Below are 11,908 nucleotides of genomic sequence, written 5' to 3'. Positions count from 1 at the left end.
TTTTGCCCCAAACAACAGTGCATCCATGTACAAACAAATCCTTCTCAATTCCAGGAACCAAATAGACCACAACACAATAATTCTGGGTGACTTTAACACACCACTGTCACCACTGGATAGACCTTCCAAACAAAAACTAAACAAAGAAAGCATAGAACTCAATACCACAATCAATCACTTAGACTTAACAAACATATATAGATTATTCCATTCATCAACAAGCGACTACACTTTCTTCTCAGCAGCACATGGATCCTTCTCTAAAATAGACCATATGTTATGCCACAAAGCAGCCCTTAGTAAAAGCAAAAAAATAGAGATACTACCTTGTGTTGTATCAGATCATAATGGAATGAAATTAGAAATCAATGACAAAATTAAAAAACAGAACTTTTTTTTTATTTTTATTTTTTTTTAAGTTGGGATTGAACCCAGGGGTGCTTAGCCACTGAGCCACATCCCTAGCCATTTTTGTGTTGTATTTAGAGAGAGGATCTCAGTGAGTTGCTCAGGCTGGCTTTGAGCTCCCAGTCCTACCTCAGCCTCTGGAGCCGCTGGGATTACAGGTGTGCACCTTGGCACTGGGCTTGAAACTCTTAAAGATTCTGATACCGTTTATGGGTGATGAGTTCTGCTTCCTCAGATGTTGAAGTTATAACACTAGAGAAACACGCCAAAGAAAGCATATTGAGCAGGTTTTATTTAAAGGTAGTAACACAGACTTCTCCCGGGAGGGGAAAGGAGGTCGTGGCTGATGTTCTGGTATCTCCGGAAGTGAAGGCGCCCTGCACCTTTTATAGATTAGGGGCTCCTTTATTCTCCTGCTCTCTCCCCCCTTATCTCTCTCCTTCCTGCCTACAGGTTTAGGCCCAGGAGATGCCAGTGAGGTGGCAAAAGGTGAGAAGCAGATGGGCAGGGGAGGGTTAAATGAAGCCATTCAGGCAGGTAGGGGCCCCGGGGCATTAATTAACGATTCCCTATCTGCAGCTTTTTGGGAGGGGTGATGAAAAGGACCCTGGAGACACTGATGTTCCAACCTCCCAGGAGTGGTCTCCAGCTTCCCAGACTCAGATGGCCTTCAGTCCTCCATTCCACCCCATTACCTATGATTTTGGTTTCAATTCTACAGACTTTTGACCTTGGTTGAGTAAATATCATGATTGTGCAGGGCTGGAATGTTGCAGGTGAAAAGCCAAAATAATGCTGGGCGATCGTAGACCTTTTAGAAAAATAGTTTTTTTGTTTTCACTACTGGAGATTGAACATAGGGTTTAGCACATACTAGGCAAGCACTCTGCCACTCAGCCACATCCCCAGTCCTTTTATTTTGAGACAGTGTCTCATTCAGTTGCCCAGGCTGGCCTTGAACTCAGCATCCCAAGTAGCTGTAATGAAAGGCGTACACCAGCAAGCCCAGCTCTGTTCTCTTACTGTAGACGCCAGTCACAGTCTGGGCCTCCAGAACTTCTGACTGGCCGATTGGCTGTGAACTGGGGTTCCCAGGACCCCCTCTGTAGGCTCTATTAACTTGGTAGAGTAGCACACGGAACTGAGACACTCAATGTCTACAGGACACTATTTTTTCCTTCGCAGTGCCAGCGACTGAACCCAGGCTTTGCACATGAAAAGCATGAGTTGTACAGCTGAACTGCATCCCCAGATATAGGGGTGAACTGCATCCCCAGATGTAGGGGTGAACTGCATCCCCAGATGTTGGGGTGAACTACATCCCCAGATGTAGGGGTGAACTGCATCCCCAGATGTTGGGGTGAACTGCATCCCCAGATGTAGGGGTAGACACAAGCCAGTGCCTAAAAGGCTTGATGTTTCTGAACTAAGAAGACTTTTCAAGAATGCGGGGCAGGGGGGTCGTTCAACAGGGGGAAACTGACCAGCCACTTCCTTTCCTCCAGTGTTCAGGTGGGGACCACAGCAGGACCATCTTGGTTGTGAAGTAAAGTCACGTGCTCCCGTGGTGGAGGAACCAGACCTGACCAGGAAGTGAAATTATAAGGACATTATGATGAAGAACCAATGCCTGGGGAAAGGGTTAACTTTCCCCCTCCTCTCTGTCTCCCTCTGTCAGCCTTTCTTTTGGGAACCTGATTAACCATGGGTCCCTACCTGTTGGATTGTATAGCTGTAAATGTCCCTGTGACAGGCTTTCAAGGCCAGAGAGTCAACCGGTGCCTGTGAAGAGTTGTTTCTTCCTGTGCTCTGGAACTCTCTGAACTCCGTAGGAATGCAGGTGCACTTGATCGCTAGTGTAAATGACAGGTTGCGATGCCAGTTAACTGCTGTCTAAACTCTAACCTCCTAGGGTTAGTTCTTTTTTTAGGAATTTAACTCTTATTTATTTGTTTTTAGGGGGTGCTCAGGATCATACCCAGGGCCTCACCCCGCTGCTCTCCCACTGAGCTGCAAACCCCAGCCCCCTCAGTTCTTAGAACAATAGCTCTCAGGAGGTCAACTCAAGTCACCTTGAGTCACTGCTGTCTGTGGGGAAGGCCACTTCCCCATCACTGGCAGGTGTTACTGCCTTCTCCACACCTGTGAAGTGGGTAGGGTGAAGTCCCTGTGCGTGGTGTTTGGTCGTGTAGGCCAAGAATTCAAACCCGCCAATGTCGTAGTGATTAAGACACGTCATCGACATTCCTACAAGAGCCCTGTGCAACCTGCTTACAGCAAGGCCCCTGCCACACCAGGAAGCAAGCACCGAAGCGAGACTCCTCCCACACTGAACCCTTATACCTCCGAACCCCTTTGATCTGCACTTTAAATCAAGCCTGCCGGGGCTGCTCTTTGTTAGAGTGAGACCCTTCTGGATGACTGATCACGCCCCTGCTTTAACAATCTTGCCTTTTTGCCTTTTTTTCTGATGTACAGATTTCACGGTTTGATTTCGCACCAGCCCATCCCTTTGAAGGGTACCGGTTCCCTTGCCCACGCTGGACGTGGCTGAGACGAGACCTTACAGCCATTGGGAGCCGGTGGAGCTGGCGTCTGAGCTCAGGTGTACCAGCACGGCTGTGCGGCTGTGGTCACCAGAGTTGACGGGATGGTGACGAAGTGCATGGAATGGTCTGGACTTCAGTAACTGCTCACCTGCTTTAAACCAACACCTTATTTTAGCCCTGCTGATGAAAGTGTAGGCCGGGTGCAGGGGCACACGCCTGTAATCCAGGGGCTCGGGAGGCTGAGGCAGGAGGACTGCCAGGTCAAAGCCAGCCTGGGCAACTCAGCAAGGCCCTAAGCAACGTAGCGAGGCCCTGTCTCTAAATAAAACACAAAACAGGTCTGGGGATGTGTCTCAGTGGTTAAGTGCCCCTGGGTTCAATCCCCACGGCCTACACTAGTGCTACCACAAAAAAAGGGAGACTGGACTCCTGATCCAAGGAGAGGTAGGACAAAGCTCTCCCGTTAGATGTGATGAAAGCAGAACCCCGCTCCCTCTGAGACCTTGGGTCCTTGGTTGTGGGAGGACTGGCGAAGGTCGAGGTTCAGGGGTCCGTGTCCCTAGACTGAAGCCTGCATGTAGAATAATGCATTAGTTTCAAAAAATGTTCCGAGTCCCGGCGCTGGTGGACACGGGAGCTGAATGGGCCTTGATATGTGGTGATCCTGACCGATTCTCAGGGGGAAAGCGGGGAGTTTGCGCGGCACCGCTCAGGCTGCGGCCTGGACATCTGCCGCCCGCCCCCACCCGCCGTTCGCAGCTCCATTCCGATACTGAGGGGGCATCCTAAAAGCCCCTGCTGTTTTGTCTTCAAACAATATTGGCTCCGTGGTGTCCATCAAGACAAAAGGGAGACTGCGTGTGAATTGGCATGGGGGGGGGGTGTAGATTTCAGGAATCAGCTAAGGTGACCCCTCCTCCTGATGTGGCCGTTCCCTGAAGGGCCACCACTAAAGAAGCCTCAGCTCCCACTTGGGAACATTGTGCACTAGACCTGATAATGCCTTCTCAGCATAGACAGAGCCCTTGAGAGTCAAGACCCCTTGCCTTCAGGCGGGAAGGCCGGCAATGGTGGTTTAGTGTCAGCTCAAGGGTGTCTCCAGAGCGCCCCCATGTGTCATGGTACGGTAGTGCAAGATCGAGAACCCTGGCCCCAACCTCTGCCCTTAAAACTATCCCCCTGTGCTTGATGTACTTCTGACTTAGGAATCTTTTCCAGCCCTCACCAAGGCAGCACCCATGCTTCTGACTCATTTTCAAGGAAGAATATGAATCTTAAACCCCAACAAAGTGCAGGGTCCTGGCTTCTTGGTGGAATTGCTGGGCGTTGTGCCATTGGTCTGATCAAGTAAGACAAAGGTTGTTCATCGGGTGTAATAGATGAAGCTCAGGAATTTCCACTCCCTGATGTGCTGAAACAAGTGCAAGAGTTCTGGGGACCTACGGAGTTATTGGAGGGCTCAGTTATTATGGCCCCTATATAGTTGGTGGAGGGTACAGTGTGGGGCTGCACGGAAGGGCACACTCAGGCACTTAACCATGCCAAATGTGTGCTCAAACAGGCCCGAGCCCCTGGGACCCTGGACACACTGACCTGCTGAACTTATCATCCACGCCACTCGGGATGGCTTTGGATAGATTTGGGCTCATGGCAGCAAATCAAATATGACCCCCAAATTGGATTTTGGTCACATGATGGAGTGCATCACCAGGGAGCACCAGTACAGGTCACACCATCAGTCAATGGCTGCACCCGAAGGCCAGGGCGTGTCGCTGGGAGGCTCAGATGGCAAGCACTGGGAAGTGGGCAGGTGCCTCCGACAGGGCGGAGATGGCACTTGGCCTCTCAGCTTAGGGCTCCAACAGTTCCTGGGACCTCTTATGTCTATAGCGGAAAAGGACAAACTGCCAGAAGTCATGGCTTTGCTTCCCTCCCCTGTAGAAGGCCAACCTCCAGCAGCAGAGGGCCAGGTATGTGGACAAATCAGCAAAAGGAAGTCCCCCAGAGTGGAGAGCCATGGACTATTGTGATGGGCTAATAGATCTGGCTCCATGAGAATATTATAGGCCAGACAGACTTCATTTTGCCTGAGGGCTGGGGTTATAGCTCAGTTGGTAGAGTGCTTGTCTCCCATGCACAAGGCCCTGAGTTCCATCCCCAGCACCGCACACACACACAAAAGAAACATTTTGCTCTGAGACTCCATGTTATGTAGGAAATAAGCTTCTCCCATGGGAACACCCTTCCTCTGAACCCATCATCAGTTACTTAGTGTGACATGTTTAACAATACAAAATGACAGTTCTTATGTAATGAAAAATTGCTCTCTTTTGATCCCTATTGTTCCTAAACAGTGTTCCATGTGAACGGTGATCGTGTGGATGTTAGTAGCCATTCTTTAGTTTGTACCTAGGTAAGGGTCAATTTGACCCACTTCCCCCTCTGTTGATGATCTCATGATGTTAGTTTGTAATTTTGAATCATAGCAACAGACATTTATGATTGATGTAATTTTTGGTATAAGAACCCCTACAACCCTGTGGTTGGGACTGTTCTCCCAATAGCCATTTTTGGGGCATTGTGTGAGACAGTCAGCCAGCTGGTTTATTAAAGACTCTCAAATTTGGACTCCTCAGTGGCGATCGATCTGTTCTTCAGTTGCTCCCCATAACACTATCATCCAGCGACAGAGACTCTGTGGATGCAGCAGCTGGTGGGTGGAAGTGTGAGAAGTGTGAGTGGTGGTTGTTCATGAAGACAGACCAGGAATCTGCGCTGACACTAGGCCACACGCAGAGGACTTGCTTGGTGGCCGCCTCGGGGGCAGCCACAGTGGATGAGTGGTGGGAAAGGAAGCTCTGGAAAGACCTTTGGCATTGTGTCCAAGCCAAAGTTCTCAGTGTGCCATGTGACTGCCCATCGTCCTCTCTGACTTCCAGGTAATGACAAGGAACCAACTGGCAAAGCTAAGAAGGCCGGAGGAACCCCCAGCAGAGGAAGCCGCCACTTGGTGACCTCCTGGTTTAACACCTGCAGGTGAGAAGGCTGTGGGCAGCTGTGACGTGCTGGGGACTGCCCCCAGAGAGGCCCTATGTTGCAGCTGCATGCCAGAACGATCCAGCCCGATCTCAGCATGACCCCTGACAACTGGATGCCACCAAAGGGCATGTCGAATGAGGTGACGTCCCTCTTCAATGCTAGCAGAGAGACCACATCAGCCCACTCCTGTTATCAGAAGGGGCCAAATCTGCTTTGAGCTGGGTGGACACAAGTATAGGCTTGATGCCAGCCTGCCCACAGAAGAGCCAGTCAAAGGGCTGGTCTGAACGCCCTGCATGGTAAGCCACAGGTGGATCGAGAGGGACCCAGGAACTCTGTTCACAGGTCATGGCAGACAACAAAGGGCTTGAGACCAGGACATAATGTGGATTTCCCATCTGCCATATAATCCAACAGGACCTGGCTTGATTGAAACAGTGAATGGCCTCAAAGTCTGAAAATAACTCTCTGCAGGGTGGAATGCTCCTCTGTCTGAGGCACTGAAGGCATTAAATGAAAAACCCAGGCATTCGCAGACTGAAGTCATTTCTACGTTACTGGGTCCATGGCCTCCAGTATTAAGATTAAAGACAGAGGAATCCAAGATGGTGGACTAGAGGGTGACTGCATGCCATGTTGCTCCAGGACTCAAGATTCAAGAAGAGGAGGTATTGAGAGACTTGGGACCAGCTCAGAGCCACTGGGCAAGACTTCCCCACTGAGGCAATGGGGAACTTCATGGGGCAGGGCTGTCTGGCGAGACTTCCAGGCAAGGCTAGCCCTCTGGGGCAGCAGATTTGGACGGCAGGGAACTTCAGGGAGCTGAGTTGCCTGGCAAGGCTTCCCCGCCAGAGAGGTGAACCAGATACCCAGGCCCAGACCAGCCGGGCCCCAGCCCACAGTCTAGTGCCCCTTCGACTGACTGTAGGTCAACACGTGGAAGCACCTCTACCCACTAGCAGGGAGGATGCCACACCTGGAGGCCACCACGCCTAGAGGGGCAGCTTCCTTGTGGATCACTGCATTATCAAGTTCCTCCAAGACTTCAAGCTGTTGAAGGCTAGGAGATGAGTTATTGAAAACCTACGGGGACACTATAAGTCTATAGGGGGAAACTGCAATATCTCAGATTTTCACTACTAGAGGGGAAGATACCTGAGCAATATGAGAAAACAAGGGAAGAAAATGTCCCCCAAAATCCTAGATGCTACATCAATAAAATCCAATGACAGCATGGCAGAAGAAATGTCAGAAAGGGAGTTCAGAATGTACATAAATAAAGTGATCAGAGAAGCAAATGATGAGATGAAAGAGCAAATGCAGGCATTGAATGATTGCACCAATCAACAGTTAAAAGAGCAAATGTGGGAAGCAAAAGATCATTTCAGTAAAGAGATAGAGATTCTGAAAAAAGAACAAACAGAAATTCTTGAAATGAAGGAAACAATAAACCAAATTAAGAACTCCATAGAAAGCATATCCAATAGGATAGAACACCTGGAAGACAGAACCTCAGACATTGAAGACAAAATATTTAATCTTGAAAACAGAGTTGACCAAACAGAGAAGATGATAAGAAATCATGAACAGAATCTCCAAGAACTATGGAATATCATGAAAAGGCCAAATTTAAGAATTATTGGGATTGAGGAAGGCACAGAGAAACAAACCAAAGGAATGAACCACCTATTCAATGAAATAATATCTGAAAATTTCCCAAATCTGAAGAATGAAATGGAAAATCAAGTACAAGAGGCATATAGGACACTAAATGTACAAAATCACAACAGATCCACACCAAGGCACATTATAATGAAAATTCCTAACATATAAAATAAAGATAGAATTTTAAAGGCTGTGAGGGAAAAAAATCAAATTATATTCAGGAAGAAACCAATACGAATATCAGCAGATTTTTCAACCCAGACCCTAAAAGCTAAAAGGGTGTGGAACAGCATTTTTCAAGCTCTGAAAGAAAATGGATGCCAACCAAGAATCTTATACCCAGCAAAACTTACCTTCAGATTTGACAATGAAATAAAATCCTTCCATGATAAACAAAAGCTAAAGGAATTTACAAAAAGAAAGCCAGCATTACAGAACATTCTCAGCAAAATATTCCATGAGGAAGAGATGAAAAACAATGATGTAAATCAGCAAAGGGAGGAACTAGCCTAAAGGAATAGCCAAATAAAGGAGAAACAACGTCTTGTTAAAAAATGAAAATAAGCCAAATGACCGGGAATATAAATAGTATCTCAATAATAACCCAGAATGTTAATGGCCTGAACTCATCAACAAAAGACATAGACTGACAGATTGGATTAAAAAGAAAGATCCGACAATTTGCTGCCAGCAAGAGATTCATCTCATAGAAAGAGATACCCAGAGACTAAAGGTGAAAGGATGGGGAAAAACATACCATGCACATGAACTCAGCAAAAAAGTTGGAGTATCCATCCTCATATCAGATAAAGTGGACTTCAAGCCAAAGTTAGTCACAAGGGATAAATAAGGACATTTCATACTGTTTAAGGGAAGCATAAATCAGCAAGACATAACAATCATAAATATTTATGCTCCAAACAAATCCTTCTCAATTCCAGGAACCAAATAGACCACAACACAATAATACTAGGTGACTTTAACACACCTCTCTCACCACTGGACAGATCAAACAAAAATTGAACAAAGAAACCATAGATCTCAATAACACAATTGATAACTTAGACTTAACAAACATATATAGAATATTCCATCCAAGAATGAGCGAATATACTTTCTTCTCAGAAGCAAATGGATCCTTCTCTAAAATGGACCATATATTATGCCACAAAGCTACTGTTAGCAAATACAAAAAGATAGAGATACTACCTTGTATTCTATCAGATCATAATGAACTGAAATTAGAAATAAATGACAGAATAAAAAACAGAAACTACTCCACCACCTGGAGATTAAATAATATGCTATTGAATGATGAATGGATAACAGAAGACATCAGGGAGGAAATTAAAAAATTCTTAGAGGTAAAGGGGAACAAAGATACAACATATCAAAATCTCTGGGACGCTATGAAAGCAGTACTTAGGGGAAAATTCATTTCATGGAGTGCATTCAATAAAAGAAGGAAAAATCAACAAATAAACGACCTAACACTACAGCTCAAAGATTAAAGACAGTCGGGCACGGTGGCGCAGGAAGCTGAGGCAGGAGGATCGCAAGTTCAAAGCCAGCTCCAGCAACAGTGAGGGTCAAAGCAACTCAGTGAGACCCTGTGTGTAAATAAAACACAAAATAGGACTCAGTCTGTGGCTCAGTGGTGGAGTGCCCCTGAGTAGTTTAATCCCAGGTACCAAAAAAAAAAAAAGGATCAAAGATAAAGAACAGGGACTGGAGTTGTGGCTCAGAGGTGATGCATCCGCTTAGTACATGTGAGGCAATGGATTTGATCCTCAGCACCACATAAATAAAATAAAGGCATTGTATCCACTGAAACAAAACAACTGAAACAAAACATTTAAAAAAATTTTTAATTTAAATTTTTATTTTTGCATGCTGCATTTGGATTCATTGTACACAAATGGGGCACAGCTTTTCATTTCTATGGTTGCTCACAATGTAGTTTCACACCATTCATATAATTATACATATACATAGGGTAATTCTGTCTCATTCTACCATCTTTCCTTCCTCCACCCCCTCCTGCCCCATTTTCCTCTACACCATCTAAGTTTGCTTCATTCTTCTCTTCCCCCTGCCCCCTACTCCCCTCATTATGCATCATCATCCACTTATCAGAGAAAATATTTGACCTTTGGTTTTTTTGGACTTGGCCTATTTCACTTAGCATGATATTCTCCAACTTCATCCATTTACCAGCAAGTGCCATAATTTTATTCTTCTTTATGGCTGAGTAGTATTCCATTGTATATAAATACCACAGTTTCTTTATCCATTCATCAAATGAAGGGCATCTCAACTGGTTCTACAATCTAGTTATTGTGAATTGAGCAGCTGTGAACAGTGCTGTGGCCGCATCACTGTAGTTAAAAAAATTTTAATGCATTAGTATGAAGCAAAGTCTTAAACATTGATCCATTCTTATCTTTCAAGATAATTTCTTGTGCCTGTTAGGGTTTTTGTTGTTGTTGTTGTTGTTGTTGTTGTTTTTGAATAGGGAATTGAACCCAGGAGGTACCCAGAGCACCCTTGTGACATCAACAATGGAGATGACTTCTTCCTCAGATAGCTGCTGGGTGGCACTTGGCCGTGGATGTCAGATGTGCTGAGCTGTGTAGGTGACACAGCTCACACTCAGCAAGCGCTCTCGCCACCATCCCAGCTCACCTCAGGGGTGTGGGGCATTGGCTTGCTTCACTGTTACAGAAGAGCCTTGCAGAAGGTTCTAGACGGGCAGAAAATCTGCTGCGCCTGTTCAGAAGGAAAAGAAGTTTGAGTCTTCAAACCTCCCTTTTCAAACGCTGTGCAAAGGGTTATAAGGAACTTGGGACACGCTGAAGACAGCGGGGACTCTACTGGTCACTGAGTCTGGAGGAGCTGCTGGGCACCCACTCACCCCGACTCATCTCTGCCAGTGGAGCCCTCGGTAGGGAATGGGTTTCCAGCAAAGGCCCCCACAGCTGGCTCGCTCCTGGCCCCCCGCACAGTTCCATCTTCTAGCTGGAACTCTTGAAACCCAAGGGTCTTGCCATTCTGTTTTCCTAGGCCTGAGCCGGGGGAGGAAGCTCGTTCCTGCCTTTCTTTCTTCTCCATGCTTGAAAAACAGCTGATGGGAGGATTCATGTGAATAATACCGCAGGGCCTGATGGTTTTAAGTGGAATTATAATCAGTTCCTTATTAGCATTTCACTAAATGTGAATGGTGACCCTGGCACTTGCTGCCCACAGAAGCAACTACACTGACTTTGTCCCCCTCTTGGGATCTCAGGACTCGAGGAGGAGAGAAGCAGAGAGGAAGGAGGGGAGGAGGGACAGGGTCTTCACTGTCCCCTTTTGTAACTGAGGGTGTCAGAAACCTCTGAAAAAACAACTTTCTCTGTCCCCCTTGCTCCCCCAAAAGGAGGGTGGGTAGGAAAGGCCTCTGCTGTTGTGGAGAGCAAAACCACTGTACTCCAACTTTTTTGATCCCCAAGTCAACAGGAGTAACTGGGGTGCATAGTAGTCATGTGAAAGGAAAAATAAAACTGGCAAGAAGGTATGAGAAATAAAAAGTCCAGTGGTCCATTTCCAGAATATAGTATTTAGTGGGATGATATAAAACTAAAAAGTTTCTTCTAAGCAAAGGAAACAATCAAGAATGAAGAGAGTCGGACATGGTGGTGCCTGTAATCCCAACGACTCTGGAGGCTGAGGCAGGAGGGTCACAAGTTCAAAGCCAGCCTCAGCAACTTTGTGAGACCCTAAGTAACTCAGTGAGACTCTGTCTCTAAAAAAAATACAAAAAAGGGCTGGGGATGTGACTCAGTGGTTCAGTGCCCCTGAGTTCAATCCCTGGTACCAAAAGAAAAAAAAGAAAGAAAGAAAGAAAGAAAAAGAATGTGAAGAGGGAGCCCACAGAATGGGAGAAAATCTTTGCTACTGGCACTTCAGACAGAGCATTAATCTCCAGGATATATAAAGAACTCAAAAAACAACACCAAAAAACCAAATAACCCAAACAATAGATGGGCGAAGGAACTGAACAGCCACTTCACAGAAGAGGAAATACCATCAGTGAACAAATTTTTTTTTTTTTTTCAGTACTGGGGATCGAACTCAGAGCCTTGTGCTTGCGAGGCAAGCACGCTACCAGCTGAGCTACCTCCCCAGCCCATCAGTGAACAAATCTATAAAAAATGTTCAACATCTCTAGCAATTAGAGAAATACAAACTAAAACTACACTGAGATT

General features: G+C 46.3%; 1 long non-coding RNA gene across 1 annotated transcript; it reads left to right on the top strand.

Annotated features, from left to right (window-relative positions):
* Positions 1–686: 686 nt before the first annotated feature.
* LOC306646980 lies at positions 687–3,620 on the top strand. The gene is made up of 3 exons (XR_013760022.1): positions 687–708; positions 862–897; positions 1,921–3,620. It is a non-coding gene; the product is annotated as an uncharacterized lncRNA (long non-coding RNA).
* The last annotated feature ends 8,288 nt before the right edge of the window (positions 3,621–11,908 follow it).

This window comes from Sciurus vulgaris (assembly GCF_902686455.1).
Source record: "Sciurus vulgaris genome assembly, chromosome: 16".
Lineage (NCBI taxonomy): Eukaryota > Metazoa > Chordata > Mammalia > Rodentia > Sciuridae > Sciurus > Sciurus vulgaris.
Note: the sequence above shows the minus strand (reverse complement) of the source record. Positions and strands in the feature narration are given on the sequence as shown.